The sequence below is a fragment of the Parus major genome, chromosome Z, assembly GCF_001522545.3.
Source record: "Parus major isolate Abel chromosome Z, Parus_major1.1, whole genome shotgun sequence".
Lineage (NCBI taxonomy): Eukaryota > Metazoa > Chordata > Aves > Passeriformes > Paridae > Parus > Parus major.
The window spans coordinates 25,444,149-25,469,582 of NC_031799.1; the positions used below are offsets into that span (position 1 = coordinate 25,444,149).

Below are 25,434 nucleotides of genomic sequence, written 5' to 3' on the forward strand. Positions count from 1 at the left end.
GAGTCTTACTTCCTTGATTTTAAAGTGTGTTACCTACCCATGTCTTAAACTGGCATGTCACTGGCAACTGCATCGTGGTCCTGCCCTTACAGCGAGGCATCTCTACCCTGTTGCAACTTGTTCAGAAATTGTTTATTTCAGGGAAAGTCCTTCATATCAAGAGATATGAGATCTCATTATACGTTTGGAAGCATCTATGCCTTTGGCATGCTGACCTCCCACCAGACTCGGCGTGCAGGGTAAGGTGGTGCCCTGGAAATTAGGCAGGAGCATGGTGCTTTACTGACACATTCCTCTTGCTGCTGATAGAGAAAATCTTGAATTATTGCATCTTTTTTAATTGCATTTTTCAAAACAAATGAAGTCCGTTCTTAAAATGCAATCAATTGCTTATTCCTAGATGAGCAGGTGCCTTGCAGCTAGAAGCTTTGTGATGCCTGGGTGAGGAGGAATTAATTAGCAGCCTTCTTGCTACGTGGTGGTGTCCTCTTTCGCTGCTCTCAGATTGCAAAGGGTAAGAATGAGAAAAAAAAACTGATTACCTCTTTTCATGATTTGATGCTGGTCCCCCCCAGACAGCTTATGCCAAGCATCCTGGCCAGAGTTCAGTTAAAGTTTCCAGCAGACAGGGCCTTTGCAGAGCTGGGTGTTGCCGTTCCCACCTCACACAGTGGGTTTTTTTTCTTTGCCTGTCTGCTGTCCCTTGGCTGGTGCGGTCCTTGGGTCACTGCTGGGAGGTGCTGGGGACAAGGGGCAGGACTGCTGCGGTATGAAGGGCGAGAATCAGCGTTGCCACTGCGGGCTGCAGCTTTCCTTGTGCCCATCAGGTTTCACCAGGGAGTTACTGTGGCTCAAGGGTTTAAAATTTTGGCTTTCTCCAAACCCTCCCTCTCTGTGTGGAACTTCACTGTTACAATAAGACGTCGCCTTTCCCTTGGCTTCATTTTGTTCACTAAACATTGCTCTAAGAAAGCAAGTCTTTAATTACTGTTTTGGTAAGCATGGATGTTTGTTGAGAATAAAACATTATAGTTGTGGTAGAAGCTGTTTCGTGGCAGTGTACCTTTGAGTGTATCTACATATTCCCCCCTTTCCAAACTCCCTGAAACTTGTTAGTACTATTGTTGCAGGAGGTTTTTTTGTTTATACTACAGCAATATTAGCACTGTAGTGGGTACAGGCTTGACCCCTGGAGTTTCTGTGGAGGTCACAATGGAGGAGCTGGAATTCCTGCCTTAATTACATTGCAGCAGAATATCCATGCTGGTTTTCCCAAAAGATTAACAGAATGATACTGCACTGCTTTGAAATGTGATCTCAGAGCATCTAGCTCTCAGGACAGCTTCTTTCATGTTTAACACATGCATGGATTTTGTGTATTTTTAAATGACTAATTACTATGCCTTGGAGTAAAATGTGAATGGTAGTTTATCACACTGGTTGTTTGCTATTGCTTTTGTCTTTCTTACCAGAAGCTTTCAGTGCTCTCCTGTGGAGCAGTAGTGAAGAGAAGAAAGCCTTTGTTTCCCTGGTAATATTTTGAGGTAGCTAAACTGCACCTATTATGCAGTTACTGTAATGTATGGTGAGGTACAGCTCTACAGATCTGAAAAATAAACACACAGAAAATTGTTCAGTGTTTAGGCTTGATAGACTGCAGAGATGCCTGCAGAATTGCAGTGAAACTGAGGGCACAGGTGTTGGTGTCCCAGGACTTTGGGGAAAGCATACTAGAAAGGAACTAGCATCTGTGCCTTTCCCTCCTTGTATACAGCGTGGCTCCCAGAGTAAGTGCCTTCTTGGCTCCAGTCCAGCTATGCTGTGAAATGTGGTATCGAAGTATCTGCTCTATTATGACCAACTGGTTTATTGGTCGTGGGCCCTGGAATGGTCTACAGGGCAGGGATGTTTTGTAGGTGCCCCTGTTCCATACAGTGTCTGTGGTTTTCTCTGTGCTCTTGGCCTGGGGTGGTGCCAGTGTACCTCAGGATGATTTGTCTTTGTCTTAACTTCTGTGTGCTAAGAGCACTGCCAAACCAGACTGCACCTCTGGGGAAAAATGTGAACATAATCTGTTTTCACTGCTGTTTCCCCCCAAAGCAGTTTAGTCTCCAGTCATTCGAGAAATAGTCTCTCTTTTAATAATGATACAAGGCTGTTTTTTTCCTTCTTTCTCTCAGAACTTAAGTACTGAGAAGGAAGACTGAAACACTTGTTTATGCACCTGAATTACCCCTCCTCCTTTTTACCCCAAATCCTCACGTGCATACCAACAGGCTATACATGACAACATTTTTTTGGATGGAAGCCCACAATAATACTGTTTTCTCTCTGTCACTGCTGATGAAAGTGTCAAGAAGACACTCGCTGCAGGGCAGAGCAGGGAGGTGTTCATGTTTCTAGTTCGTACTCCAGATGTTTATGCAATGTGCCTAAGCTTGCTGTGGAATACAAAATATTTGTGAAAGGCCCCCAGGTCTATCCATAGATAAGCTAATTGTCCAGGTTTTCTGAACAAAGCAGGAGAGAGCTTAACTGGCAAGCTCTAATTAGCTCTGTTCTCTAGCAGCTCTTTCCCAGGAGAATGACATGGGGAAGGTTGTTATCAAATGACTAAACTGGAATTTTAAAACTATCATGTTGACTTTTCCCTTTATTTGTGTTTACTGGAATAGCAAATACTGAAACGGACTGGAGAAATTCCTGCTCTGGCAATTAAATGATTGCAACCAACATTTGATACAAACTCAGAAGAGAGGAGACTTTTCTTTTTCCTCTCTTTACCACAAGCTACTTTTGTATGACTTAAAGCATTTTCATTGCATATCTCAGACCTTTTGAATAGATATTTTAGGTGAGGCTTAAGATGGTCTTTCTGTCATCTCTTTTTTAGTTTATATGGAAGAGGGAGACAATCTTCAAAATAAAGCTGTCCACATTTTTCACACATGTGTAAGAAAGTACACAGGTTTACACTCTGCATAAACCATTGTTTACAAAAACATATTTAGAACTTATCAAAAAAATCTCCAGCATGTTCTGGTTATATGGTCAAAATAACTTAACACTGACCAATTTTCATACACTGAGATTTCAAATACTTGTGGAAAATACTGCCCTGAAGTTTTATTTTATATGAGGATACTGTGTTAACTTTTGTTCCCTGACACACATGGTTTCCTGGCATAAAGGGAAAACACATTGTTGATACTACAAAATTTGACTTAAAATATCAAGAGGTGCTTCGCTGTGTGCATGGCTACAATTTCCAAAGTTTTGGAAGTATATTGTGATGAACTAGAGATGCAGGGAGCTGGACTACTTGAAAAACAAAACAGAAGAATGATTCCAGAATTACTGATGTATCTTTGCTGGAACAGTGTTCCAGATGCATGCGTTGTCCCTAATGCCTGTGGAATTAGCTGAAATGAATACCTGTATTCCACATGTATTTGTGTCAAGCACCAAGAGTGAAATGGCCTGAATCAAGAACGCTGGAAGTTCGATTGTAGCAAGGGGTTAGTGAGGTCAGTTGCCCAGAACAGCAATATGTAAATGTTGGTATCAAAAGAAGTTTGGGGGAAATTGGGTTCAGAACAGCTATAGATATTGCTGCATCTCACTCGGTCAGGAATGCAGCTAGGTCTTGATTTTGAGGAATATGAGAACTTAGCTAGAGCAGACTTTTATTTGACATGTGTGTGCAGTTCTTCTGTCTTGTAAGCAGCATTTTCTCCCTCTTCAGAAAAAACTGCGTTTTGTATTATTAGCCTTAAAAAGCACCAAAAGCCTCAAAAGTACTGAAAATACTGTGTATTTCACAGCTCCAGCTGTGAATAATGGCTTGTAGTATCTAATTTTTCTTGTGGTTCTGCCACCCAAAACTTGAAAGGTGAATGCTGCTTTATCCTTGAGGGGAAGGCAATGTTAAATGCAGAGGACACTCAGTGTGTTTGGTGTGAAGGGGGAACTGACATAAGCACAGGCAGCTGTGGTGTGAGCCACAGATGTCTTTGGAGTCAGGAGCAAGCATGGTCTCTTTTCTTCATGCTTCATCTGCCTGTTTACCTTCCAGTGGGTTTTTATCCCAACCAGCCCTGTGGATGGTCTAAATCTGCCAAAGGTCCCTGGGTTTGCTGAGGAGCAGGCAGGCACCACACAGCTGTGTGGGGCAGCATTCTGCAGGAATGGGTGGATGGTAAATGATGTGGTTGGTGCTACATCAGGCATCTTCAGAAGTGCCGTATGAATGGATGCAATGGGTTTGTGGGATTGACGGAAAACAAAATTACAATATTGTCAGCCGTGGGGCAGAAAGCTCAAAATTCATGGTTTAGCCTGCTGAAGTCTTGGCTTTGAGTTGGCAGCACTGACATTTTATCTTGGTAACATGTGCACAGTTAAATCCAGAGAAAATTTCTCTCAAAGAAATTTTGTTCTCCTGAGACCTCATGAAAAATCTTTGTAATTGATGGCTGGGATATGATCTTAGCCTGGAGTGTCAGTGTGACTTTTCCACTCATATTGGTTTACGGATGAAAGAATGTGTGGCGAATACCCAGAGTAATTATGCATGTTTCTAATGTTTCAGCTTGAATAATACCGCCCACCTTCCCAGAGAGGTCAAGTTACTGTTTCAGGCACTGCAGTTAAATAATGTACCGTGTGCCAGGGAGAAACGGTGGACTAACAGCCCTGTAAGTTTTTAATACTGTTTTTTTTTTTTTTTGTTTTGTTTTTTTTTCTCTTTCAGGAAATACTGAAATCAGATCAGGTTTGTGTCACTGGGTTGGTTTTGGATTTACAATCTAATGGGACTATTTAAAATATATCTAAATGGGAGTGTACTTGTGGCTTTAAGTGGTGATTTGTTTTTGAATAGCAGTACTTAATGTCGAAGGAGTATTAAAGTGTATGTGTGTGTGCCTGGTGGTGTCTCTTTATGGTACACAAACTGTTTGCAAACTGCTGTAACAACCCAGACAGCTGCACACAAGTCAAGTTCTGCTTGGCAGAAGCAGTGGTGGGATGACAATTAAATTGGTGATTTTTCATCCATGGTGACCTGGAGTACCTGCAAGCACGCTGAGATGATAAAGCAGTGTTGCAAAGCTTGTGCTGACCTTTTCATCTGCATTTCCATTCTGTGCTCTCCCTCCCCTGCCTTTTGCTGGCTGCCCTTGCAAGTGAGAGCCTACAACTTTTCAGGCAGAATTGGTTGAGGTTCACATTGCTTAGTGACCTTCATGTTTTATGCCCTGTGTGGGTAGACAGAACTTTTGCATGTACGTGACATTTTTTAGTGCTTCAAGGGAAACATACAGTGACAATCACACTGGGCACCCCTGTGTTTTCCCCCCAGTCTATTTTGAAAGATTGTTGTTTGACTACAGCCTTAATGTCTGTGAGCTGGATCATGAAAATCTAGTGTTTAAGGTTTTGGAGAGGAGTGGTAGTGTTCTGTAAGTGGGGAGAAGAGAGAGAGTGTATTAATATTGTAAGGAGAGTCTCACTACTAATTTTTGGCAGAAAGGACAGGAATATTGGTGGGCGAGAGGCTGGACATGACAGGCTGGACATAACCCAGCCATGGGCACTCCCAGCCCAGAGAGCCAAACGTGTCCTGGGCTGCATCCAGAGCAGCGTGGGCAGCAGGGCCAGGGAGGGGATTCTGCCCCTCTGCTCTGCTCTGGTGAGACCCCACTGCAGTGCTGCTCTGGGGTCCCAGCACAGGAAGGACATGGAAAATGTTGGAGTGAGTCCAGAGGAGGGACATGAAGCTGATTAGAGGGATGAAGCACCTTTTCTATCAGGAAAGGCTGAGACAATTGGATTTTTTTCAGCCTAGAAAGGAGAAGTTTTAGGGGTGATCTAATTTTGGCCTTCCAGTACTTGAAGGGAACCTATAGGAAAGATAAAGAGAGACTTTTTACAAGAGCATGTAGTGATAGGAATAGAGGCATGGATTCAAACTGAAAGAGAGTAGGTTTAGATTAGGTATTTCAAAGGGATTCTTTACTGTAAAGGTGGTGGAACAGATGCCCAGAAAAGCTGTGGATGCCCCATCCCTGGAAATGTTCAAGGCCAGGCTGGATGGAGATTGGAACAAGCTGGTCTAGTGGAAAGTGTCCCTGCTCATGGCAGGGGGTTTGGGACTAGATCTTTAATGTCCCTTCCAAGACAAACCATTTTATGACTCCAAAAATACTGCCATTTGTGTGTGCTGCCTTTAGTAGAGTTCCTGATCGACTCCGTTGCTGAATATGCAAGCCATAGATTAGTTTCAGAAGAGAACAACATCCTGACCAGTATTGCCTGTGCCCTGCTCATCTTCCCCTTATCTTCCTTACGTTAGGACAAACTGCTTTGTTTCTTATGGACACTGACAAATGTCTTACTGTGATTGGGTTTGAAGTTTAATTGGGAAAAGCTGTTGTGTTGAGAGCTGGTGGTGGAACTCTGAGGAATAATCTGTCCTTTTCCATGGAGGCCATATATTTGGTGATTTAATTTTCCTGGTCACTGAATTCTTGGAAATGCTTTTTTTGTCTACCATCTCTCATCTAAAATGTTTGGTTTATTATTTTGTCTAGAACATGGTGCTCTTGAAGGCATAGGAACATACAGTAGTTTTTCTGGATTAGGTTGCTTCACAGGAGGTAAATTCAAAAGGACCTTATTTTTAGCTCTTCAAGTAATTGTTCAAAACACCTGATGAGACAGCTGTCATATCTGCTTGTTTTTCTTTTTGCACAAGGGAAACAGTATTGCTGTGAGTGGTCCTCAGCAATATGTGACTTTTGAGGACCCTTCTTGCAGTTTGCTGCAGTGAGGACCATGCCACCCAGTAGCACTGTGCAGCTTGGGGCTCATAAATTCATTGTGTTTACAGAGCTGTAGGCTGAAAATATGATGGAGACTTTTTTCTCATCTTGGTTCAGTGCCATAATTTCCACAGAGCTATTACTAGGAGTGTGTGGAGGGTGTTGAGGATCATTCCCAAACAGAGCTGGATTTTGAACGCTAGTCTACCACAGCCCTTCCAAAATTCCCATCCTTTAGGAGTATAAACTTCAGGATATCACTAGGAAGATGGTTTTATGATCCACTTGAAAATCCCTAAAGACAGCTAGGTAACGTGCATATGGAAAGCCCAAGCTGCAAAGAAGTGGCCTGGTCCAGGGTTTGACTTGGTGCCAGAGGAAGATGGGAGCTCTGTTGCTGATTTTCATTCTGACTTGAAGTCTCAGGATGTTGCCTGTCCCTAAGTAAGGGGAGCTTCAGCCTTCAGATATGGAGCTGGATGTGTGAGGGACAGGAATTCCCTAAGACACAGGTTTGTGGCATGCTTCTAGAGCAGAGCAGCTGCCTATTGTTAGCTGTAGCTGTGTTACACCCATGAAGATATGTAGTGATGACTGACATCTGGGGAATGTTTTCATATTCTGTTAAGATGGGGAAAGAGCACAAAGAGGAGTTTTTACAGATATTTGCTTTTGTCACTTGAACTCTAGCAACTAAACATTTTTGGGGATCATATAGGTTATTAGTGTTTCAGATCAGCTGTTCCTAGAGATAATGTCTGTCAATTCTGTATCTTTAACTGAATTTTAAAGGCTAAGTTTTTAAGTGAAATATCTTCTGCTGTTTAAAAGTTTCCAGGCCCCTTTCCTTCCCTTCCTCTGCTTGTCCAGCTGAGATGGGACCAGAGGAGAAAGCAAGTGGCTCTCCTCAGGAGCATCGTGTGTGTCGTGGTTTTTGTGTCTCAGCCACAGGTGAGAGGCTGCCTCAGCTGGGAACAAGGCAAACAGGGTAATGTTTTTATGATCCCTCTGCAGTTCATTTTCATTGCAAGACAAAAAAAATACCTTCATGCCCTTTCCTAATCTATGCTTGCCTTAAGGAAGCAAGCACAGATTCATCGTGTCTGTTGTTGCTTATCAGCAGTATTTTATGATACGGTGATGTAAACAAGCAAAGGATATTACTGGATAAGATATGTAGTACAGGATATAATTGGTGTGTGGAGGAAAGTTAAAAGGAGAAGATAGGAAGCTTGAGGGTCTTTACAGTTTTCCTTCTTTCTTTTAACCACTTTTTTAGGTAACTTCACACTAGTGCTTCTGTTGTGATGCCCTCTTCTCCCTCCATTCCATACCTAGCATCAAGTATCCTATTTAAATTGGCCTTTTAAAATGCATCCTGCTTTGGAGCCATAGAAAGGACACTGTTTTTAAAGCTGGCCTAAGATTTTATAGCTTAGTTTTGCAGTCAGAGAACAAAGAATTGTATCTGCCTACATATGGGCATGTGTGGAAAAAATAGTCCTCATAAACAAAACCTGGGTGTATTAATGACTTTTTCTTCTCAGTCATACACTGGGTATGAAGACCTATATAGGTGAAGTCCAAGAGTAGCAGTCTCCCTGCAGATGGGAGAAAAGAAAGTTCTGGATCAATTTTAGCAGTCAGTGAGGCTTCATCTCTGGCAGCAGCCTTGGTTACTGGAGCGGATGTTTGTTCTGTTTCTTTTTAGAACTTTGCCCATTTCTGGTTAAGCCTCAGATCTCTGCCTGCCAGCTGAAGATGTCCACTGCAGCGGTGGTTGTGTCATTGTATTGTTTGTCCGACCAAGCAAAGGTCACCTCTGACAAAGCCCAGTGTCAGCTCCACAGTTTCTGTAGGGAAGGTTCTGGAGGAGGAAGTGGAACATGTATCTGACCTCTGAGTGTCCACTGAATACTGAGTTAACTTCACCTGACCTGGCAGCTAAGGCTATTAAGATTCAGTGCACGTTTGTATGGCTTGCTGGGTTTTGTCACCGTCTTGACTGGTTTTTGTTGTTTGGAGACTGAAGTGTTCACCTGTATTGTCACTTTTACTGTGTACAATTCACAGTCAGTTTTTTACCCACAGTGTGGGTTAAAAAAAAGTATTTTGAAGGAGAGAGCCTTTTGTTAGGCAGTGTTAAACTCATGTGCACCATATATTTTGACATTTGTGAATATTTTTGAAATGGGTTGGGTAGCAAATGTGCCTTTAATGGCACCTTTCTATTTTTCATGAGCTGAAGTATTTGTAAGTGTGAAAACTGCTACTTTAAGATCTATTTATCAAATGCAATTTAATTTCTCTTAAGTGAATTATTATCCTTTTTATGGGGTTTTATTCATCTGTGCTGCATCTGGTAGACTTATTTGAGTATTTGTCCCCTCTGCTGAGACCGTGAAAATCTCAAGGACTCCTGATACGGTTTAATCGATGTGCTCTCCCTGTCTCAAGGCAAAGCCCTCTGTTAGACAGTTGTCCCTGTGCTCTTTCTACAAGAAACAGCCTACGTGTTCAAGCCAGTCACCAGCTGCTGTGGTACAAGCCCAAGGTGAAGCTGCCCTTCCTTGTGCTGTGACCTCTGTGTGAAACTGACAGACACGTGAGAAGCCAGCCTTGCCAGCCAGCTTCCAGCTGAGCTGCTGTATCCCATTTACCTGCAACATGAGCTATCTCAAGTAAATCCTGAGTTCATGGGACTGTGTTTTGCAGAAGGTCTGTCTGTGGAGAGAGGCTCATTTTTAAGTATGTATTTGTGGGGAGGAGAAGGAGAGAACTGGATAGGGGCTCTTCAGAATCTGAAATTGTTCTGCATGGCAGTAAAACATTTCCCTGACTTTGTCTGGTTTGTGCCACAGGGAATGTCCCTCCTGTGTCTTTTCATTCTTTATCGTGAACAAGTGTGAGGCTGTGTTCTGCTGCAGGATGTGTGGTATATCAGGTGTTCCGTTCCCTATTGTTCTCTGGTTGCTCAGAAGCCAGTTCCTGTTGGGACTGGGTGATTTAAGCTACTGCTGAGTACATTATTCCTTACCATTTGTGTTTTAACAAGTCAAAAGAAGATCAAAGTCCATTTGCAGTATGTGAAGAGCATGTCTTGGTACCAAGAGGTGGCATCAGGTACAGTAGATAAAGTTTTCTGGCTTTAGCCCAGAACTTGTTTTATCTCCGGAAAGTTGAAAGCAAAGTTGCTTTGGCAACAATTTAACTGCCACCCTACTAACAATCCCACAGTTGCCTTCTACTTGGAGCTTGCTAAATGGAGAAGTTTACACTAGTGCTAGGGCGCTTCTCCTTGGTCTGTTTCAAATGTGTCTGTTAAAGTGTGGTACAAATTGCCACAGCTGACATCACCAGTGACAATAACCATTATCCTTACACATAGCTCCTCTTCGATGCTTTTCTTCTGGAGCCCAGCAGACCTCTCACATTCCTCCTCCTAGCAGCTGAGGATGCTCAGTAATTGCTTGTTGATTATTTTATTGTTTGGCAAGAATTGGTGCAGTGTTTGTGTGCTGTAGATGGTAGATTTCAATAAAACACAGAGGTTCTGAGAGGAAACACCCCTCTGTGGAGGGCTCATCTTTGGTGTATGGCTCTTCCATGTGAAAGAGACTGCTTGGGGTGGGAGGCGGGTATCTAAATGGCAATTGATCAACATTGGGAGATTGCCGAGGCAGAGCAGTCATGTTACTGTGGTGCCCTGCCCGGATTAATTAGTGTCTCTGAAGGGGTAATTAGCATGGTTCTTTGTGCCATCCAGACATTGCAGTAGTTATTTCCTTTAGTAATTACGGGAACTTATGTCAGTGAAATGCACCAAGGCTGAATAGTGCTTTTGACTACTTAAAGGCTTTCTGCCCCAAAATGTAGAACATATTCACGAGGAAATAGTGCCTTCACCACTGGAAATGTTACATCAAAACCCCTGTGCTGCACAGGACATCTCCTTGCTGCTGACTTAGCAGTGCTTGTTGGACACAATGTCTGAGGCACAGCTCAATAAGCTATCCAGGCATGTCCTTGCAGTTGAGGGGGCTGGTGTTTTTTCAGGCCAGCATAAATTCCTCTTCAGATAAGTGAATCAGGCTGCTGTCTGCTGGAGGGAAGTGTGTGTGTTGGAGGAGTGTGTGGGCAGAGGTGTTGAACAGTGTTAGAGTGGAAAAGGAGAGAAGATGGAATACATGTGTTACCCATCTGTAGGGAACTTGCCAGGCTAGTGAAGTGTGCTGTGAAACATGTGGACCTTTTGTTAAAAATTGTTGACACCATGTCTTTGGGGCTTTAAGGAGTGAGTATCTGTTACATAGCAAGTTTAGCTTAAATGGAAGATGTTATGAAGGTTAAAAGTTTATGTAAAAAGTACAACTTTATCAGTAAATACACTCCCGTTTTATATTCAATATCTCAGCTTAACTGTTTGACTATGTTTGTTTTCATTTCTGCTTTTCTCTCCTTGTGCTTAATACTCAGATATGCTAATCACTGAGTAAATTTTCTGGCTGGAAATGAAATGAGGTTGCCCTTTGTGAGGCAGTTTAGAACAACAATTATTTTTTTATGTGAGGTACATACATCCATTTTGTACAGATTAAAATTTTGCTTAGTGTTCCGTATTTTTTTTTTTAAATACCCATTGTAACAATGTTTTCTAATGTTTGGTGTTATTAATACCTGTTAGGTGTGGTTTGTTCTCCCCTTAAGGGAAAAAAGGGGTATACGGTGTACTGTTTTTCATTTTAGTCTTGCTTGCATGTGTAGGAGTCAGATGATTGTGTACACATGCATGATGTGATTTGTTTGGGGTAAAAAGTGAAACTGAAGCATTCTTTCCCTCTGGTGTGGAAAACAGTAAGATATGTGGTAAGTCTTAGCTTCCAAAGGAACTCTGACTTTTGTAATCTTTGATTAAAAGGAGTAATTCCTCCAACATTGTTACTAGTTCATCTTGGGGCTCAAGCCCTGTTCTGGTTGTACCCTTTGGTGTTGAACATTGTTTTCAGGCTGATTTGGAATAGCTGTGGGTATAAACGCTCTTCACTGAGTACCTGGTAGGGAGCTTATGTTAGGTATGGGACAATGAGCAGGATGTGAAATCTGATGGAAAAAAGATAATCCATGAGAAGCACCTGAATGATCTTGACTCCATTGATATAGGGACACATGGCAGGACGGGTTTGAAAGTCAGATTTTTGTGTCCTTGAACAGTGGCCCGGGGTGTATAACTATTGACTGCACATCTGGAAGGTGCTGTACTGCTTTATACAGAAGTGTAGTGGAGGAAGTTATAGAGAAAAGCAATGACTGTGGTACTTCTTATAATCTGTGAATATAGAGCTCCAAGGATATGATTGGTTTCCCATAATCTCAAGTTTCCTTCTGCGATTACAGTCTTCATTATTATGTAAATGGAGACGTTTGTAATCTGTTTAGCTAAAAGTAAATGTATTGAGAAAGTGTTAGAAAGAGGAGGGGGGAAGAAATTTACTGCCATTTCCTTGGAGTAACTTAAGAACACTGAATACTAATTTAAAGCTCATCTAAGCTTGGGGCTTCTGGATTTCTGATTTTTTAACAAATGTAGGTGCCCAACTTAGTTTCCCCTTCCACTCCTCCGAAAGACAGGGTCCCATGTAGTTTCCCTTCAAATGCTACTTTTTAGTTTAGTTTATAAAGATAATTAACCCTTATGAGGCTTTTTTAAGGATTTGTGAACAGTGTAGGATTAGAACAATATATTTGTCTATGTATGCACATTGGCCTGTGACATGCTTTCAGTGCTATGTTTTTTTTTATCACTTTATAATAAAAACTCTAATTTTTACCTGGTATGCTTTGTTTGCACTTCATTAGAGGCCCCTGTCTCTATAGTTTTACAAACTGGGACAGAGGTCACTTTGTATGCTTGCTCCAATGCTTTAGGGAAGTACTTGACAACTTGGATGATAAGAAGTGTCTTTTACCTGAAAATAATCTTTAAAACTCTCTTGAGTAACCATGCTAGATATAGGTAAGTTTTTCTGCTTGCCCATCATGCCATAGCTGTCAAATGTCAGAGTGGTGTTGTGCAGCTGTTACACATCAGCACCGCCTCAGGGCACACCTGGCTTGGACTGTACCTGTGAGTGGCTGTGAGGCAGGATATCTCAGTGCTAGGAACCCTGTCCTTTGTGTGTGTGTGGATGTGCCTCCAGTTCAGGGAAGTTTGCTCATTTGGGGCATTAAACACACCACATGGGTTGTAGCTGAAAAACAAGTATCTAAACCTTAGTGGTGGGGACATCTTTGTTGAATTTCTGCAGAGGAAGAGAACTGCCTATAGGAATAGGCATGAACACTGCTGCAGCTGGAATGTCTTTATTCCGTGTGGGTCGAGTGCTTGCAAGATGAGAATTCTGAGAAAAACCTATCCAGGGAAGTGAGCCAAGTCCATCTGTAAATATTTCTCCTTTTCCTGTACTTCATAAGCTACTTCCATGTCTCTTCCACATACATCAAGATCATAGCTTATAATGTGCTAATTCTTAGCTCACATGGGCTTCTGATGCATTTCCCAGTTTAATCTAATCTGGGTTACAAACTTTTACTGCTATGTTTCTGTAGCTGGTGTGGCTGGTGTATCCTGACATGCCTGGAGCTTTGTTTCTGTGCATTCACATGGACTGTTGTTTGAACAAAGATTTAAATTGGGAAGGCAGGATGACACAGCTATTGCAAGATTCATGCTTTCTCCCCACGGTGCTGTAGCCAAAATGTGCTTGAGCATTTCTCCTTGGAAACAAAAAATTATTTAGCCTTTCAATTTTGTGGTAATTTCTTTATTGTTCAGCAGCCTGGCTCTACCAGGCATCAGCAGTTTTAAGCGCAAGATATATTGCACAACATATGCAATGTCTAATTGGTGCTTTTAATTTCTCTTCTTGTAGGATGGCTCTCAGGTTCCTGAATGTGGTGTCAAATGCTGACACACTGAATTAGCTGAATCTGCTGCATTCTTTCAGGTATTTAAAAAGGCCTAAAGGAAATTAGAGACTGGCACTTCCGTTACAGTCTTTTAAGGTAAGATATTATTTCTTGTGCCAGGGCAGAGGGAAGAAGACAGATGTGGTTCCACGAGCTGTCCTACCCCCCCTCTTGGTCTCTAATCCACCTATTGTGGTTTAATCCAATACAGTCTCTTGATTTCTCACCAATGGGAGGAGGGAAAGAATCCGAAGAGTAAAAGTGAAAAACTTGTGCACTGAGACAAAGGCAGGTTAATATGGAAAGTAAAAGCCATGCATGGAAGCAAGGCAAAACAAGGAATTAATTCACCACATCCCATGAGCAGACAGGTGTTCAGCCATCTCAGGAAAGCCAGGCCCCAACACGCATAATGGTGACTTGGGAAGACAAACATCATCACTCCAAATGTTCCCTCTTCCTTCTTCCCTCTTCATATGCTAAGCATGATGCCATATGGTCTGCAATATCCCTTTGGTCAGCTGGGGTCATCTGTCTTGGCTGTGTTCCCTCCCAATTCCTTGTGCACCCCTACCCTCCTTGCTGTTGGAGTGGTATGAAGGGCAAAAAAGGCCTTGTCACTATGCATGAATTCAGCGGTAACTTAAATGTCCATGTGTTCTCAATCCTGTTACTAGCACAAATATAAAGCATAGCTTTTTATCAGCTATTGAGAACTCTAAAATGAACTCTAGTCAAAATCAGCACAAAATTACATGAACCTAAAGTCTTGTATTGGGCTGAGCTATCAGTATTTGTTGGTTATAAGCAAATACACTGACTTCAGTAAGACAAAATCCATGTAATTTGAAGAAACATTCATGAAGAAACAATTCATTTTCTTCTCCTTAATCGCTAATTCTGCACTGTGCTTGTACATCTTTCCATTCACATGCCTTAGTTCTTCTATGTATTGGAATTATTTAGTAGTAGTGGTCTTCAGTCCCTACAGAATGCCATGCTGAGATCAGTTCTCCATCAGGAAAAATAAGGCTATGAAGCTTAACATGACTGTAGCTAGAAAAATGACTGTTCTGCTTTGACTAGAGCTGCTGCTGGGATATTTCATTAATTACCCATGTTTTCTACATTTTCATTTTACCTGTGTTTTCAAATTCTTTTGGATTCATGGCTGCATTGTCAGCTGCACTGTAGTGCTGCTGCATTTTCTTTCTCAGTCACAGACCACTCTCTAACAGAGAGTCAGCCATCACCATGTTTGTGCTGTGCCCTGTGAGCAGCCTGGCCTCTGACTGCTGCAGAGTTGTTACAGTGACCAGTGTAAGCACCCCAGCAGGACAGGGCTATATAGATTTATTTTTCTCTTTTCTGTGCAAAGATCATTTTAAGAGCAGTATTAAAGTGATGGGCCTGAATGAAATCTGTAAAAAAGGAAACCCAGATAAGTAAAGGCTGTTTGCTATTGACTCCTGAATTGCCTCAGGTTTGACAGCCACTGTTTGAAGTGGAAGCTGAATCCTGTTTTTATTTACACTTAAGTGTGTCTGTCACCACCTGCCCACCTTATTACATGCACTGCAAGGTGTTGCAGAGTTGGATGAGAAGTAAGACACACCTAAAATTGAACTCCTCTTTTGAAGAGGAAGGATTTACTCTCTTGACACAATTGTGATTACCTAGGATGGCTAATTGCTTTTCTTGTGCTGTTTTGCAGCATTAATCAGAGCACGAACATGCAGTGGGGACAGATTGTTGTTTGGCTTTTGAGTGTGGAGTAAATCTGGTGCTTACAGATGTGGACTTGAATTGCTGCCAGCTTATAAGGCAGATAAAGGACTCCTGAATGTAGTGATTCCAAAGACATGGAGACATCAGCTGGTTTTCCTCAAATTTTGAAACTCAGTAAAAGTGGAAAAGCAGATCTCCTGCCATTTTTCATTAGTCCATTTAGGTGGGTAGGAGTGTGTGTGTAGCTGGAAACACTCAAACTCCACTGAGTCCCTCTTGCTCTGTTGTGTAAGAGCGGTTCAGAAAGGGGGCAGAGGGTTCTGCAGTAGATAATGATTGGGAAGCCTGTGTGCACTTCCTCTGCACATTTTGGATTGGCCCTGGGCTCTTGCTCACAGAGCAGTGTCTGTTCCTCCTTGCAGGATGCTGTCCTTCACCTGGGTGTACCTGGGCTCTTTCTTTTCACCAGGGAAAGCATTTGTATGTGGTATTTATCTTTTCTGGTGGCACAGGAGTGTTTTGATACAGACGGAAAACTGCTTAGAACAGGCAAAATAAGGAAACTTACTGTTGCTATGGCTAGGCTGGTTGCAGTTCCTGTGTGGCTGTGTGCTGCACCCATGTCCTGGCTGTAGAAGTGCCAAGCATGGGTTTCTAAGTGAGAGAAATGTGTGTGTATATGCCCAGAGGGGCTCTCAGGTTGCCTTTGCAGATCTCCAGACCTGCCAGTGTGCTGCAGCAGGCGCCAGTAAAGTAGAGCAGCCACAGCCTGCGGGTCCAGCGGGGTGCAGTGGGTGGCCCTGCGAGGCACAGGGTGGGAGGTGAGGGGAGGGTGCTGTAAGGAAAGACATGCAGAGAGAGAGAGGAAGAGTATGACTGCAGAAAGGCTGGAAAATCCAGAGCAAACTTGTATCTGCTCTCAGGGAGCTGACAATAGGGACGATGGCTGTCTGCCTCGGAAAGCACAGGAGCACCAGGTACAGTCACTGAGAAGTGGGCAGTGTCAGCTCTTGTCGCAAGGCTGTGGATATGGAGAGGAGCAGGATGAAGATATTTCCTTCTCAGGTGCTCAGGATGTAAGTACCCTCCAAGTTACAGGCAGACATACATTTATATGTACCTTTGCTTGTCACTACACGGAGTGGCATGAGCTGTCCTGTTGGGCACTGGTGCTGGGCAATTACAGAGGGCAGGGGAGTGCAGGTATTACTGGCAAGAGCCATCAGCATAGGGATGTGCTCCCAATTAAATCTCAGTACACAAGGTAGGGTTGCTAATTTAGCAAGTCTTGGGACAAGTGGGCTTAATTTCTCTCTGCATAACACAGTATTTGAAAACTGGGTGTGGTTTGATGGCACGTAACACAACATTTCATTGTGCTCAAGGCATTTTGCATTTGTACAGTTACTGATATCTTGAAATACTAATGTGAACACCTCAGTGCTTTTTTCCTCTGTTAAAAAGCCAGCTTGATATTGGTGTGATACACTCCATAGAGAGGGCCCAAGAGTATTTTGTCTGAACTTCATTGAATGTGATCTCTGTGCAGACTATTAAAGCACTGCACTTCTAATTGGATCACAGACTTTGGCAATGTGAGATGAGCAACAGACTTATTAAAAATAATTTCCATTTATAAAACCATGATTGCTTCATAGGGTTTGCCTGGGTTTTCTCAAAGCTGTAGCCTTGTTTTAGCTTCGATTTTAGTAAAAAGAAAGGGTTGATACTGCAATATCAACAAACTCAAAACAGCATTTTCACTTTTCACAGCAGAAACTCAGCCTATTTAAGAGGGAAAAAACTCAGATAACCAACTTCATGAAGAAAGTCTTGCACTTCTGACATATCAAAATACAGACTGGTTGAAATACAGATGCTCAACAATCACCTTGCTTAGGTGATCCTTAAGCTGTAGTTGTTTTACACTTCTGTTTATCTTGAAATCTGGCCTTACTGAGTTGTCTGTGCTTGCTGGAGCAGTTAAATTGGAGTTTTACACACTGATTAGCTGGCTTCACAGGGCCCTGATATACTTTCATGTGCAAGGAAGATCTGATTTTTGAGAAAATACGTGTATTGTCAGTGCAGTTAAGCTTTGCTCAGTTCTGAACCACTGGAAAGATTGATTTTTCTTCTCTCAACACCTGCACAATTAAATACAGTCACTTTTTTTATTTGACCAGGCATTTCCACTTGACTAACTTAAAACAGTTGTGGCTTAAGCTCTGGTTCTTTCATCTTTCCTCCCCTAATTTGTGGTTGTGCTTAAATATGCCACAAGGCCATCAAGCTGCCCAACCATGCTGAGTTACAGCTTCCACCTTCCCACATTGTACAGAAGGATTTTTTTCTGTGCCATCTCATTATGCCAGTTGCCAGAGACACCTGGAGGGTCCCACCCGGAGTGGTGCTCTGGGTATGAGAAGGTTGTCACAATGTCACCTCGTGCTTGCCAGTTTCTAGAGGGAGGCCAGCTGTGCAGCCTGACTCCTGCAGCAGGAGAAGCCTGCAGTGTGACCCAAACCCACCTCCTGGTGGTGCTGACATCCATCTTGTGGCTGGTTGCACCTGACTCCATGTCTGAAGCCAAGCTGAGGAGGGCCCAGGTGGACGTCCCACCTGCATATTGGTGACTGCTGGAGTCCAGGTAAAACTGTTGGATGTGCAGACCATGTGTCTGCAGCCTGTGCTGCTGGTGGCCAGCACATGTGCTCCAGGCTCCCTGGTGCTTTCCTGCATTTCAGGCATTCAGGTGGTGGGAGCACTATGGTTGGAAGTCGTGCTACTGACCCAGAGCAGCTAACTTGTGCCATACCATATTTTGGTGAATTTGGTCTGTGGAAGGGACCCCACCCCTCACTTTTTTACTGGCACAGTAAATGCTGCTGAGCTATTTCAATACAGTAACTAGTTCTTAATATTGCTGAAAGGCTTGTGTGCTTTTCTGATTTATATGACTTGTGAAGAATTAAAAAAAAAATAAGTCTATTAATCTTTGGAACAACCTAAATGTAAAAAAAAGAAAAAATCCCGCCAAAGCGGTTTGGGTTTTAGTTCTTTTGGTGTTAGAACCTGACACCAATTCAGCAACTGTCAGGATGTTCTGAGAATGACAATCAGTTTTTAGTATAGAAAGCACATTCTCTTGTTTCATGTTTTAATCTTAAATTCAGGGGTTTGAGTTGTTACTTACGTTTTGCTGTTTCCCCTCTTGCTGTTTCTCTGCATGTAAGGCACAAGGGTAACTCATCTTTCTTTCTGCTAAATGTACTTCTGCTTTTTCAAAGGGGATGCTTTGTCCACTAGGAGCCGTGTCTCAGCATGCTAATAAAACCCACTTTATGCCTTTAAAATGTTTATTCAAAGTGGCCTGGCTGACTCACTTTAGCTGTGTGGGTGGACTGTCCTTGAATTTTGTCAACTGAATTTAGTACTGCACAATACCTAGTGATGGAAAACAGCTATAAATTGTCTGTGCGCAGCCATGCATTATTGATAAAGGGTAGAATAAGCTCTACAATTTCTTTATTTGATGTTGTTAGTGCAACAACTGGCCGATTTGTTAAGACTTTTTCTCCTCCTATTGGCAGTAAAATATCTCTTCATTTTGAATTCTGAGGTTTTTTGAAATTTGATTTGTATGGGGTTGAAAACTTACTTTGTCTCCAGTGTTACTAAATGTAATGGAAATGTTTTCACAGATTAGAAACAAACTTAAGTTAAGGGGACCTAAGCAAATAGTAACTTTGACTCCATGCTGAAGACAGGACTTTCCTAATTATCTCAAATATTTAGAAATAGAAAATAGAGCATGAAGTCTCACAGTACATTTAGAAGAAAAAAATGCTTTAATATACTTCATTTGGCACAGGCTTAGAGAAAATGCTTTACAGTGAGTTCAGTGTGCTTTGTAATTTCAGTGTTCCTTCAAAGTTTATGAAAAAAATCTCAAGCCTTAAATCTGTTGTGCCTTTTTTCCTGTTGACACTTATGATGAGTAGAGACTCTACTGAATATAATTTGCATATAAAACTGTGCTGTAAACTAAGCAGTTCTTTCCCTGTAGTTGAATGAAGGTACAATGAACTGCTGAAAACTGGAAATTAATAAATACGTAAGTAAAAAAAAAATAACTTGCCAGAAAAACTACCAGGGGCTTAGTCTTCCCAACAGATGTCCGGCACTGAAACTTCTTTTTAAGCTATAATTTTTGGAATAGTAGCTTGCCAGAGGTTGTTATTGTGATACAGCTAAGGGAATGTACACTTTGTGCCAAGGAAATACTGTATTAGAATCATGAAATTTTATTTTCATCTTTTGTTTGTAGATACATATCCTTTGATAGAAGCATTCCAGGCCTCTAGATTTTTTTTTTGTCTTTGTAAAGGTGTCAGGATAGGGAATCCACAAATTATACTGATGTTTGTAATGGTTTCTTTTATTCCATGAGGAATTGGTGTACATTCGTTGAACTTTTCATATATTTGCAGTCTTTCAAGGTTAGAAATCATTAAGTAATGAAGTAATTAAACAGGTTATGTTGTTGCAATCAGGAAGGTGGGAAAACACATGAGTGAAAGGACTAACATGACTGACAGAGGCTTGCTAGAGATTTACATCAAGAATGATGCATTCTTCAAAACTTTTTTATTTTCTGATGGAAACTGGGGAGTAAATCAAATGCAGTGGCTATGAGTGATTAAAATGCAAAACTTATGAATTCTTACTGACTTTGTAAATCTGACTCCCTTACTGTTAATATAAAATAATTTATCTTAAAGCAGTCTTAAGGCTGTGAATATTTAAATGAAAGCTACAGCTCTTGAAGAAGGTTATTTTGATATTCAGCATCATTAATTTTGTGGCATGTAGGCTGTCATGGAAGAGGCACAGGAGATTTTTTTCCCATAGGTCATCTGATGGATCTGTGGTAATTCACTTGATAAGTCAAAACAGCAAATTTTGCTATAGTTTAAATACTTACACAATTCAGATGTTACGCAGTCATCTAAAATTTTTCTGCTGATTGCAGAGGATACTTTTGGTCTGATCCTACAAAAAATGCAAACAGTGGGCATTTTCTTGCCTGTGATTTTGGTTTTGGAGCAACTGTGCAGCTGTATTTTTTTAGAGAAGGGCAGACTTCAGCCATGTTACTACAGTTTTGTTTAGACAGTTTGGGAGTATGATTGTGTGTGTAATTTCTTCTGGAAACAAGTATACTTTGGTAGTGAAATACAATTTTGAAAATCCTTTGTTCCTGTTGTTTGTTTAAAAGAGCATCTTTCACTGTCATTTTTAGAAGCTAATGTAGTGAAGAACTGTAAGATAAGGAAATACTCCAGAGTACAGTGGGGTTGGATTCTCCTCCACTCTCTCTTCAGGCAGTGCATGGATGGTGTTATTCAGATCTCTTCATTTACACCCCTGGAAGTCAATCAGAAGTAGTGGACTACGTGAAGTAGTCTGACAAACACAAAAGACCTTTAATGCAATTTAACATTTATTTGTAACAAACTAACAAAATACGCCTTGATCCGGAAAGATTGAGTGACTTTTGGAAAGTTTCCTAGATAAGAATTATACTGTGCAAGTGACAGCTGTTGCTTGCTAACATTCAAAATTCTTGCCCTTTGGGAGGGGCGTTGTGGAGGAAGGTGGGATGGATGAGGGGGTAAAGAGACCAGCTTCACATGAGTGATCTCTGCAGGCCACGCTCAAAGTACAGGGATAGCTACAGATGTTGCAAGAACGGCATGATGTGAAAGGACCTGAAAGTAGTTGATTTAAAAACAAGTAAATAGAATATAAAAAGCTTAGTTTCTAAGGGAAACCAGAGTCAGTATAAATGAAAAAGTGGTAGGGGAAAAGTGAGGCAGGTCACCTCTGAGGAAAAGTTATCTGAAAATTTCGTGTTACTTTTAAGGTGGTATTTCCCATTCCTTTTCAAATGCATTGAAAGAGGATGTTAATTTTTTTTTTCTTTCTAGCATAGGAATTAATATGGTGGGAAATCCTTAAGTTATTTTTGAAAGGCACATTGTAAAATATTTGCTTTGTAAAAGCATAGGGCAGGAGAGTAAAGGACATGTTGCTGCATCCATCCCCATCCAGGAGTAACACCAAGTGCTTTGTCTCTGACAAAAGCTGCAGCATGCCCTACTCTAAGGGAAAGAAAATGTCTTTCCCCTCTCCTGATATTAAAAAGAAATGTGTTAAGCTTGTTTGGGTGGGACAAACTTCAGATGCCTCTTCCAGGTTTTATTAGTAGTATAAAACCTGTGTTGGTTCTAACACAGGTGCCTTGTGCTTCCATGACCTCAACCAGCCAGGCTGCAGGACACATTTGTTCAGTGAATCACAGAGACATCATCGTGCAGAAAATCTCTTTTCTCCTTTTTGTTGTTACACTGTATTGTCCTCCACTAATTTGAAAGAGATGGGGAGTACAGAGAATTACCCCCTGATTCTGTTAAATTACTGTGTCAACAGTGCAGTTATCTGCTCTGAGAGGCTCCGAACTGGCAGAAACTGGTCCGTAATGAATTTGCCGAGAACTTTCAGCTGTGAAAATAATGAATTCTCTGCAAAACATGCTTTAAGTAGAGCTGTGTCCTTGCCTAATGTCTGTAACCCCGATAACTAATCATGTTTTGTCCTTCTGTAAGACTGTTAATAGATCTTTCCACAGTGAACTTGATGAGACCCTCTTTGCAAAATGCAGAGCACCTTTTAACCCTTCTTCTCCCAACAACCATTTTGTCTGGTAATGCTCATACAGTTTCCATGCAGTGTGGTGGTCAAGGCAGGTCACTGTGTGTACAGAACACAGAGCCACAGGTTGCTCTTGTTTTCCTCCTGCTCCCCTTTTCCTTCTCCCTTTTGTGCTGCTCTTAATGAGGTGCTAGGGGATGCCAGCACGGATTTTCCCAGTATATATCAAAGCAAACACGTCTAAGATGGATGTAGTATGAATAACACATTGTTAGATATGCAGAATAATTGCTAGGTGGGGAAAAACTGAGTTATGTTGTATGGGAAAATGATTGCACGTCTGGCTAATTACAAAATAATTGAATGAGCAGCTATGTGTTGCCTCCCTGCAAGCTTTAAGTATCTGAAACATGATCTGTTTTTTTAGTGTTGAAATTTGCTATGAAATAGAAAATTGAATGAATAAGATTTGGATCCAGTCTGATCCTCAACTGTTCTTCATGGTTCCTCACCCTTCCCTGTTCTGGTTTAACCTGGGATAGTCTATATAAATGCAGTTTTGTTTCTGTTGTTTTATTTATTTTGTGCTAGAAAAATTGCATTCCTGAGAGATTTCTGTAGGGTGCCTATAGTAAAGGCAGTGCCGGCACGTTTCAAGATACAGAATAGGCTGAAGAATTCAGTTTTAAAGGTACACTATGAATGACCAGGCTTAATATGTCTTACACCCAAGGAATTTCCCCTCCAACAGTTTTGAGGAACATACAACTTTAAGGAGCCGGTGGTTTACTTTGGAGTGAAGTCACAAGTCATTTCAGGTTTTATTCCAGCTTTTTCTGTGTTCTTTACCTTGAATATTTTGGTGTCTTCTGTTGCCTTGCTTCCACAGTAGCCTCAGTAGAGTTGCAACAGCAATTATAAATTATCTTCCATGATAAAGGCTGCAAGGTAAAGATGCACAATGTTGCTTCCCAAAGATCAGAATGATATTTCATAACAATGTCATCAACATGCAAGACAGATCTGGGCACAGGAGTTATTTTAGCTGAATGTAGTTGACAGTCCCTGGGGTATGAAAGGAAAATTTGTCCTTGGGTTTTTTAAAGACTAATAGTTACCATGTTGAAATATTCGTCAAAAGCCTTGAAGTTAATTCTCTGATAAGTAAACCTGATAAGTAATGTTGCATTGTTGATTTGTCTGAACCAATTTTTAAACTTCAGCATACCTTAAAAAGGTTGGTGAAAAATATGTTTTCCATTCCATTGCTGGAATGTGTCCATGATTCCCAAAGGGTAAAAGAGTTTCTGTGCCAAATTCAACACAGTAGCAAGAGATCTTATTTTAAGTCTGTCCTCAGTGAAGGATGGATTATGGTTTATTCTGGACAAATGAGAAACTGTAGGAAAGAGGAAGGTATTTTTTGCGAGGTTACCCCTCATTTGTCGGAAATGCTGCTGCCCTAAACTTGTCTCTATGTCATATCACTTCAGGTTAATGGCTCCCTTCATTTTCCTTCAAATTCCAGCTCCCTCTGCTTCAATAATAATAATAATAAAAAATAAAGACATATTTCAGGAAGATTGACATTAAATGTTTTAAAACATTAAATGTTTTAAAGAGATACGGAGAATCTGGGTGACTGCCATTCAAAGGCAGTAATTGATGGCATTTCAATTCAGGGAGGAGTTTGGCTTGGTTAATGCAACTTTACAGCAGAAGTATACATCTCACTATTTTATGTATCTCTATTTATTTAACTTTTGGCTGTGCATTTTACTTGTAACATTCCTTTTAGTTGTGACTGAGAGCAGACCAAGCAGGTAATCACAGGTTTAAATGCACAGCAGTGTGCCTATGTTGAGAATTGTTAGCTGGACTTCTCTTAATTGAAAATGCATAGAAGTAAGAATCAGTAATGTATTTAAAATGGAAATCTCCTGTTGCACAACACAAAGCATTTTTTCTTTATGTTAAAAAGAAGGGGGCTACTAGGGCATTGTGTCCTTTGCTAGGTGTCTGAAACAATTTGTGGTCTATCAGTGGTCCATGAGTAATTGTTCAAACTGTATTGTAAAGAGGTTTTCTTTTAGACACCTAAGAAAAAAAAAAACCTCAGAAGTTCAAGAAATTTTGAAGGCAAAGGTGCCTTATAAGCACAGGAGAACTTAGGGATATACACTGGCAATGAACTGGTCTGAAGAAGTTGAGAGAAAATGATTCACTCTGCAGCCATGACCACCTCTTCTGTGTTGGGTTTGCTCCTCAGAAGAGGAGTCATTTACTTTAGCTCCTGCTAGGTCAGCATTAGTGGTGCTAACCTGCCTTTAAGGTGTTTTTTTATGTAAATTATGTAAATATTTCTGCATGTGCTTTAGAGATGGGCAGTTGTTTGGTTTTTTTTTAAATTTCAAGATTGTTAATGCATTGAGCAACAAAAGCTCTAATCCCAGATTTTGAAAGCAATTATTTCAGCTGTAAAGAGCTTTAAATGACTTTCATGCTTCCTCTTGTGTAGGTGATTAAGAGTTGCCTAACACAGTACTAGAGAATCTTCTGTTCTTGGGTAGGGCACTTCTGAAAAGACTGAGAGTGATGGACTGATGATTCACCTAAGTCAGATATGAGCTGACCACAGCAGTTGTCACCCAGAGAACTCTACTCTGAACCTTGGTCCCCAAATATCCTTCTTACAGAAGAAATTAATAACACAGGCAGGAGCACATAATGGGACAATATGAGGGTCTGGAAGAAGGGGATAGAAGGATGTGCAGGAGATAATAGGACTTAAGAGAGGACCACAAGCCCAAATACAGTTCTCCTTGTGAAATCTTTTGATGCAGTGTAAAGCTTGTAATGGTGTATGGATCATAGTGGAAAACCAGTCTTCTGGGCAACTTGAGAATATTTTCATTGCTTGAAATAGAAGACTGAAGACAGTATATCTCAGAATTAGTCTGTAAGGAGGATAAGAAGAAAGAGGATCTGAAAGTTAATATTCTTCATATTCTTAATACAGATTAACAGATTTAACCTTTATTTAGATCCAAGACTTATTTCATGTGTGCAGAAAATCACTGTGAAAAAGGCAGTGCCCATGAAGGAGTCTGCAGCTTTATTTGAATAAAGGGAGAGAGTCCAAAGGGGCATACCCCTATGGGGATTTCTCTCTCAGGGTTTTGGAGGGCGCAGCCTCCTT

At 41.2% G+C, this 25,434-nt stretch overlaps 1 long non-coding RNA gene across 1 annotated transcript in view; it reads left to right on the forward strand.

Annotated features, from left to right (window-relative positions):
* Window positions 1-407: 407 nt before the first annotated feature.
* Window positions 408-25,434, forward strand: part of LOC117245596 — a 35,430-nt gene continuing 10,403 nt past the window's right edge. Inside the window, exons 1-3 of the long non-coding RNA XR_004500429.1 lie at window positions 408-514; window positions 4,592-4,697; window positions 13,754-13,886. This is a non-coding gene — a long non-coding RNA (uncharacterized LOC117245596). The remainder of the gene's footprint in view (window positions 515-4,591; window positions 4,698-13,753; window positions 13,887-25,434) is intronic.